The sequence below is a fragment of the Carlito syrichta genome, unplaced genomic scaffold (assembly GCF_000164805.1).
Source record: "Carlito syrichta isolate Samal-C Ts95f unplaced genomic scaffold, Tarsius_syrichta-2.0.1 Scaffold308849, whole genome shotgun sequence".
In the NCBI taxonomy this organism is placed as follows: domain Eukaryota; kingdom Metazoa; phylum Chordata; class Mammalia; order Primates; family Tarsiidae; genus Carlito; species Carlito syrichta.
The window spans coordinates 253,029-261,973 of record NW_007252945.1 but is presented as its reverse complement, the minus strand read 5'-3'; positions in this window follow the sequence as shown (position 1 = coordinate 261,973).

Below are 8,945 nucleotides of genomic sequence, written 5' to 3'. Positions count from 1 at the left end.
CAAAGTGCTGGGATTACAGACTGAGCCACCGAGCCTGGCCATGAGCTACTCTTTCAAGACATAGACATACACAATGGTGGGAGAGGTTTGGTATGGCAGCTCATGCCTATAATCCCAGCATGTTGTCAGTCAAGGCAGGAGGATCTTGAGCCCAGGAGATCGAGACTAGTCTGGGCAACCTAGTGAGACCCCCATCTCTACAAAAAATTAGCCGGCCATGATTGCATGCACCTGTAGTCCCAGCTACTGAAGAGGCTGAGGAGGGAGGATCACTTGAGCCCAGTAGGTTGAGGCTGCAGTGACCGTGATCATGCCACTGCACTCCAGTCTGGGTGACAGAGTGGGACTCCAACTCAAAATAGATAAATACATAAAATATAAAAATAGTGAGAGTTGGAGATTAAGATGCCTCTAAAAGTGAGGAAGGCAGGGAGTAGAGTGGACTGGGCAGAATCAAGGCATGGCTTCTGAGGAGTGTTCGTGTCTGACAGGGAAAGCCAGCAAAGAGCAGGGGCATGGCCAGCTGAGGGTAGGGAGGTCACTGGAGCGAAAGCTGCCCCAGGGGATGTGGTGAGGGGGCAGCCAAGGGCCGTGAGGGCACAAGTAAAGGGATGGAGCATGGCCATCTGTTTTTCTTTGAGGAGAGCTTTTTTTTTTTGAGTTGGAGTCTCACTCTGTCACCCAGACTGGAGTGCAGTGGCCGCTCCCGGCCACCGCAGCCACGACTGCTGGGCTCCGGCGATCCTTCTGCCTCAGCCTTCCAAGTAGCCGGAATTACAGGCCTGCGCTACCACAACCGGCTGATTTTTTGATTTATTGTAGAGATGAGGTCTCGCTGCCCAGGCGGGTCTCGAACCCGCGGGCTCAGGTAATCCACTCACCTCAGCCTCCCAAAGGCGCGGGATTATAGGCTGAGCCACCAAGCCCAGCTGATTAGAGAGAGTGTATGAATATGAGGGCACACTCCTTTAATTCAGGAGTTAACACCATGTCCTCAAACCCAGAAGATGGGTCTAACACACGATTAGCGTGGCTCCCAGGAATGTTGGAAAAAGCGATGGTTCACACTAAGAAGGTATGCTAGAATTGCCAATGCCAGGTGGTAGGAGTGATCAGATGTCCCAGAGAGGTGAGCATGCCACAGACATATACTATGTAAGGCCAGAAAACCCTCTACATGATCGTGACTGTGGAAGAGGCTGAAAGATCCTACCTTTACCAAAGCAAGAAGGAATGTGCTGGTGAGAGGGCCATAAGCATCACTCGGGAATTCAGGATTTCCTCTCTCTTCTGCAGGCCAGGGGCAGCTGCAGAGAGATGCTATCAGACAACTTGGGTTCTCGGACAGCAGTGGGAGTGAGAGGATCCCCAAACAACAGAGGCCAAGAGGCAGTGCATAAGCATCAGACAAGGCACAATGCTCACAATAAGCAGTAATCCTAGAGCATCCACCAGGGATCAGCATGAGTATGAAGGTGATTAATAGAACCTTGTCCCTCGAGGCAGTTTAGATAGGCAGCCAACAAGGGTTTTGTCCAATCTATATAACCCAAGGAAATAATGAATGGATACTCAGGAGGTTGAGGGGAGTGCAAAGTCATGACCCCTTGCCCAGTGTCTAAACTGAAGCCAGCATTCATACCCAGAATTCATTCATTTCAGGGGAAGTGCCACAGCACAGCAAGTGTGTACAGTAATGACTCTCCTGGTATTCCCCTAAAGTTACCCACAATTCTTTATTCAGGAAACCACAAACGGGGAAAAGGGACGAGTCCAGCATTTCGAAGATGTTTGGACACAGGAATCAAGTTAACAATGATGCCCAGAGACCTGGGGTTTTGTCATGTTCCTACCCCCTTTAGAGTAAAGACATGTGGAGTTCAACCATAAAAGGAGTTCTGGCCCGGGTCGGCCTCACAGCAGGTCCTCGGTTCTGCAGACCCACCTGGTCGTTGTTTGCCTGACTCCTGATTCAGGAATTGCAATGGGAATATTTAGCACTCACCTAATCCCCACCCTGGCTTCCTCTAGCACCAGAGCTATCACAGTGAAGACGGCCAAGCGGAATCCTCTGAAAGTTCCCCGGCCAAGGTGGCAAAGTCAATGCAACTTATCTCCTGGGGATAATGGCAGAGATTATAGCCTCCCTTAAAAACCCAGCATGGAGTGGCTTTTTGGGTCATTAGCCCCCAGTTGACTCTTTGGGTTGTTTCTGTTAATATATTCTAAGCTTGTTACCCTAGAGACCTTTCCTAATTGACCAAAATTCTTTTCATCCATGGCAGCATTAAATATTGGCTTTCCAGCCGGGCTCGGTGGCTCAGCCTGTAATCCCGCCCCTTTAGGAGGCTGAGGTGAGTGGATTGCCTGAGCCCGCGGGTTCGAGACACACCTGGGCAGCGAGACCTCATCTCTACAATAAGTCAAAAAATCAGCCAGGTGTGGTAGTACATGCCTGTAGTTCCGGCTACTCGGAAGGCTGAGGCGGAAGGATCACCAGAGCCCAGCAGGGGAGGCTGCGGTGGCCAGGATCAGCCACTGCACTCCAGTCTGGGCGACTGAGTGAGACTCCAACTCAAAAAAAAAAAAAAAATTGGCTTTCCCTAAGGTTTTGTCCTAGGCCACCATTTCTACTCAAAATACTCTTTCCAGATGGCCACTACTCCTAGGTGGTTTTGAATAGTATCTGTGTGCCAGTACCTGTTTGACTCATACTTTGAGGCTTCTAAAGCAGTCGGATCCTATGAGCTCTAGACACACATATCCAGTGCCTGATCTTCGTTTGGAGGCCCATGGTCACCCCAAGTTCAATATGTGTGAAATCAAACACATGGTTTTCTCCCAGCACAGACAAATAAACAAAACCAAGTCGCCTCCGAAGTTCCTTTTCTTATTACGGCACTTGCATCCACCCAGTACATAAGCCAGAAATCCAAGGATCGCCATGGACCTCTCCTTCTCCCTCAACCTATGTTTGACCTTCCTGGGTCCTGGCATGTTAACTGCCAAGTATCTCTCGAATTCCCTTTGCTCTCTCTGTGCCCACCACCATCAGGTACTCTGAGTTTCTCTCACCTCCCAGCTGTTCTCCCTGCATGCTTAAGGCCCCTTTCACCCTATCCTCACTACTGTAGCAAGAGGGATCTTTTTCAAAGGCAAATCTGATTACTTCCTCCCCCTGCAGCCTCTAAGGTGGCCCCAAGTGCTCCTGTCTCGTGATATTTACACCCTTGGCAAACCCCTCCCACATTTACACCCTTGGCAAGCCCCTCCCACATCAGAGTTGATCTGTGTGACCAGTAGTTTTGCCAGAAATGGTGGGATGTCACTTTCAAGATGAGATTATAAAAGACATGATGCCTTTCCTCTAGGAAAGCCCAGTCAAGCCTCAGATGATGGCAGCCCTGTTGACAACTGGACTGCAACCTCATGTGGGACCCCGAGCGACAAGCACCCAGCGAAGCCATACCTGGATTCCTGACTCTCTGAAACGGTGTGAGATAATGTGCATTTGTTGTGTTGTGCTGCTAGGTATTAAGGTGATTTGTTACATAGCAATAAATAACAAATATATCATCCAGTGGTTTCCCACAATTCTTTAACATGAATTTCAAGGTTCAATATAATCTGGCCATTACCTATAATGTCTGCCGCATCTGCTGCCACATCTTTTCTGTCCCAGACTTCTCTTAGATCATAACCCCCAGACCCTGCCACTACTCAGCACATACTATTCCCGCTACCAGGAATGCGCTTCTCAACCTTGTTCGTCTAAGTTAGAACCTACTTTTTAAAGTCTCTTCCTCAGGGAAGCCTTCTTTCATCTCCAAAAATGACTAAGACAAATCCCTCTTTTTGAGTTGTAGTCTTACTCTGTCACCCCGGCTGGAGTGCCGTGGCACGCTCACGGCCACCACAGCCTCAACCTGATGGGCTCAAGTGATGCTTCCTTCTCAGCCTCCCAAATAGCTGGAACTACAGGCGCACACCACCATGCCTGGCTAATTTTTTGATTTATTCTAGAGATGAGGTCTTGCCAAGTTGCCCAGACTGGTCTCAAACCCGTGGGCTCAGGCAATTCTCTCAACTCAGCCTCCCAAAGTGCTGGGATTATAGGCGTGAGCCACTGTGCCCGGCTGACAAATCCTGCTTTCACAGCCACGATGGCCTCATCCACCTCTCTACAAAAGCACTTGACAGGTTTAATAATAGCTAATGTTTAATGATGAATTGCTATGTGTCCAGGATAATCCTAAGTGCTCTGTATAACTCATGTAACCCTCACAACAATCATGCCAAGTATCACCTTTTCAAAAATGAAGAAACGGAGGCCCAGAAAAGTCAAAAACTTGCCCTAAGTCATTCAGCGGGTGTGCAGCTTTACGTATATTTTTGAATTTATCTGAAGGTGTCCATTACTCCAGAAAACTGTACTCTTCATAATGGCAGACACTTATTCTCTTTTTGCCCTAAACCTCCTTTCCAGATTACGCCAACCTCACCACCATGCAGTTGTCAGCGAATCTAGGAAAGTCCCAAGTTACAGGATTTCTGTGGCGTTGGGAGCGAAGAGGCTTTTCAACCTCACTTTGGACAAGTATATGAGACATAAACGTGCAAAAGGCAAACGTGTGCGTGAACAGGGGCTTCTTTATGTGACTGGCTCTTCCGTTCCTTCCCTCTTCTGATACAGTCCTCCTGTTGAGAATAAACTCTAGAACAGCACAAAGTAGAGGCCAAGGAAGGTCAGGATGGAGTGCTGACCAGAAGGGACAAGAGAGCCCCAGACTGTTTCTCTTTGGGCAGGAGGAGCCCATTTCCTGGATGGCGGGGGTGGGGATGGGTAGGGGTGTGGGGTGTGGGAGCCTCGGACCAAAGGCTGAGACAGACAGACTTCCAGAAGGACAAGACCCTCGCCAGAAGCCAATGCCCAGGACCTCGCAGCCAACCCTCTGCCACTCGAGTCCTGCCAGACAGGAGCAGCAGGCACAGCCTCCCAGGCAGAAGAGAAGGTGGCGTGCAGGAAGGGCACGATGCCAGACGGAAGAGCTGGACGAAAGGCCAGCCAGCCGGCACCAGCCTAGTGCCAACTGTTAGCAGAGCCCAAGGCATGCAGAGGCAGGTGGGAAGCAAGCGGCTCACGCCAGCTCTTTCTGCAGTGTCCAGGCCGGTTGCCCGGGGATCGCCCCTGGTGAGGCAGGACCCGTTCCTTACTCTGCACAAGGAGCTCTGGCCCTGGGGTCATAAGACGTTGGTTCACATCCAGCGACATACTAGCAAGTCACCTTGAGCAAATCACATGATCGCCCCTGCTCAAGCTGATGCAGCGGCTGTCATGGCGAGCCGATTCAGTCACACGTGTGGAGTCTGCAAACAGCAAACTGCACATGTGTATCTGCAGGGTTGCCAGGACATCCCAAACATTTGTCCACTGTTCTACGCTTGTAGTCTGATTTTGAATACCAAACATGTGAGCCCGCTTAGAGGGATTACGGGGTAAAACGACATAGACCCAGTCAGTTGTGGTTACAGGTCCAGTACTACCACAATTTCCAGTGTCCCCAGTATCCGTTAAAGGGCTCTGGTCTTGACATTGGCACAGAAAAGTCAAAAACTTGCCCTAAGTCATTCAGCGGGTGTGCAGCTTTACGTATATTTTTGTATTTATCTGAAGGTGTCCATTACTCCAGAAAACTGTACTCTTCATAATGGCAGACACTTCTTCTCTTTTTGCCCTAAGCCTCCTTTCCAGATTACGCCAACCACACCACCATGCAGTTGTCAGCGAATCTAGGAAAGTCCCAAGTTACAGGATTTCTGTGGCGCTGGGAACGAAGAGGCTTTTCAACCTCACTTTGGAAAAGTATATGAGACATAAACGTGCAAAAGGCAAACGTGTGCGTGAACAGGGGCTTCTTTATGTGACTGGCTCTTCCGTTCCTTCCCTCTTCTGATACAGTCCTCCTGTTGAGAATAAACTCCAGAACTCCTATTCTCTTTTTGCCCTAAGCCTCCTTTCCCGATTACACCAACCACACCACCATGCAGTTGTCAGCGAATCTAGGAAAGTTCCAAGTTACAGGATTTCTGTCGTGCTGGGAACGAAGAGGCGTTTCAACCTCTTTTCACCTGCCCCATGTCTCTCTCTGGAGTTTACTGTCCTTGGTCTCTCATGAGTGTTGCAAGGGACATGGCCCCTGGCCATGGCCCTGGCCATGTCAGGAGCCTCCCCACTTCTCCCTCCCAACAAGTTTATCTCCATCCACTCTATTTCCTTTTGCTGGGGGCCCATTCACTCAAGCGCTCTCTGACAGATGTTACACAGTGTGTGTACTGATTTGTGGCAAAAATAAATTTACATGAGGATCAAAACCGGGCAGCCTGCCTGGGAAATGTACACCTGTGTGCGCCATGTTTTGTTCGAACTCATCGACTTCCCCACCAGCTGTGTGATGAGGGCATGCCGCCTAACCTCTCTGGGAAAACCAGGGGGATAGATGCCGGGTGAGCTCCAAGGTCCCTGCTGTCAAGGCTACATTTTGAAAGGGCCTAGCAGTTTGAGTCTCTGCAATGAGATACTCTAGATTTTGTAATTCTGCAGAGTTTTTATTCTTCTTACATCAGTCTGTCTCTTCTAAACAGTTATGGTTTAGTGAGCCAGGCGTCATGCTATTAGAAGCCAGACACAGCCATGCATTCCAGGAGCTCCCAAACTCTACAGGATGGGCTTACAGGGTGATGAGCAAGTTCTCTGGGAGGTACTCGAAGGCTCTGCAGAGGAGGGGTTCTTTGAATAGGATCTTAAAGAAGGGCCAGGGACCCAGGATGTGAAGGCACACACAGTTGGGATATGGAGGGTGCTCTGGGACAACCTGAGATGTGGAGGAGTGAACCTCACTAGAGAGGCTGCAGGAAGCGTCCCAGCAAAGGCCTGGGAGCAGGACAATCAATCCTCCATTCCTTCTGACTGCAACCACGTGGAAGGCTGGCCCAGCATGGCCTCATCTCTGAGCTTTCAAAAGAGGTCAGCAATTCAGATTTACAAAAACTTCCTGATTTCTAGTTGTGAATAGGCAATTAAAAAAAAACAAACAAAAAACAGGTGCGGTGGCTCATGCCTGTAATCCCAGCACTTTGGGAGGCTGAGGCAAGAGGATTGCCTGAGTCCAGGGGTTTGAGACCAGCCTGTGCAACTTGGCGAGACCTCGTCTCTGCAATAAATCAAAAAATTAGCCAGGCATGGTGGCGCCTGCCTGTGGTTCCAGCTATTTGGAAGGCCAGAGCGGAAGGATTGCCTGAGCCCAGCAGATAGAGGCTGCAGGGGCTGTGAGCGACAGCCTGGGCGACAGAGTGGGACTCTGACTCAAAACAAACAAACAAAAAAGCAGAACAAATCAGAACAAACAAACAAAGACCGTTCAGGCCCACTGCTGCAGATATGATGGCGCCCTGGACACAGCCACACATCCTCCAGCTGCTCTGGTCAGGCTTCTTTCTCTTCCAGCCTGCACTTCCTCCACCTCTGCCCTGCCTCTCCTTTCCCAGCACATTTCTTCTTTCATTATAGGTGTTACTTTCCTTCCTTCATTTTTAAAGTTTAATCGAGGGGAACGATCACAAGCTTTGAAGCCAATCGTTCTCGTGAAAACACAGGCAGCCTTTTATCATGTGATTTTTGGGGGGTCTGTCTCAATGTCCTGAATGGACAAAAGAGGGTTGCAAGACCTCGGGACATAAAAAGCCCGAAACACAGGTACAGAGTTGGTTCCCCTCCACCCAGCTTGTTTCCTTTGCTTCTTCTTTCTCACTTTATCTGTTGATTAGAAGAATTGGGCTGAAGAGGTGAAATAGCAGGTAAAACTTTTTGCATCTATCTTAAGAAAAACACTCACCTATGTCAATGTTTTCTTGTCTACACGGATTCTAATTTTTCTCTTTGGGGGGGTATTTATGCACATAAATTAGTGGGGAGAGGAATTACATTTCCAGTGAAGAAAATGGTAGTCAGAAGCCAAGAGAATTTCGACAGTGGAGAGCCCTACTGCCACCCAATGAAGTCATTTCAGTGATACATGATGAATGATCGCTTCCTGCCCAGAGGCTGTATTCTTTTTGCATTTACATCATTTTTACAAGCGATGGTATATTCTCAAGGGGAATGAACATGAAGTAACACAGACAGCATGCCAGATGTCCAATCCTTCTGGCCATAGGTGCTGGGATTCAGTCTGACATGCCTCTTCCATCACACTTTCCGTTTTATTTAGTATTATTTTTTTTTGAGTTGGAGTCTCACTCCGTCGCCCAGACTGGAGGGCAGTGGCCACTCTCGGCCACCGCAGCCTCGACCCGCTGGGCTCCGGCGATCCTTCCACCTCAGCCTTCCAAGGAGCTGGATCTACAGGTGCGCACTACCACGCCCACCTCATTTTTTGATTTATTGTAGAGATGAGGTCTGGCCACGTTGCCCAGGCGGGTCTCGAACCCGTGGGCTCAGGCCCTCCAAAGCGCAGGATTATAGGCTGAGCCACTGAGCCTGGCCACACTTTCCATTTTAAATGGGCAAAGGGAGGTATTAACGCCCAAATCCTGCTTTCATCCAAATGTTGTATGAGGCTTTCATGTACACTCTGAACCATCCTTTCGTTGGGTTTATTATACAGGATAAATTCAGGAATAGCCAGATGGGAGAGATGTACAGGGCAAGGTATGGGGAGGAGGCAATGGGACCTCATATGTCTCTGGATGCGTCACCTCTCCTGGCCCCTCACTGTGTTCACCAGCCTGGGAGCTCCGTCAGTGTTTCTTGAAGATCATCCAAATTTAGACCCTGAGCACTACCTCTTTGAAACTGACCTGTCGCCGGACTCAGTGGCTTAGCCTGCCATCCTGCGCCTTTGGGAGGCTGAGGTGAGTGGATGGCCTGAGCCCGTGGGTTCGAGACC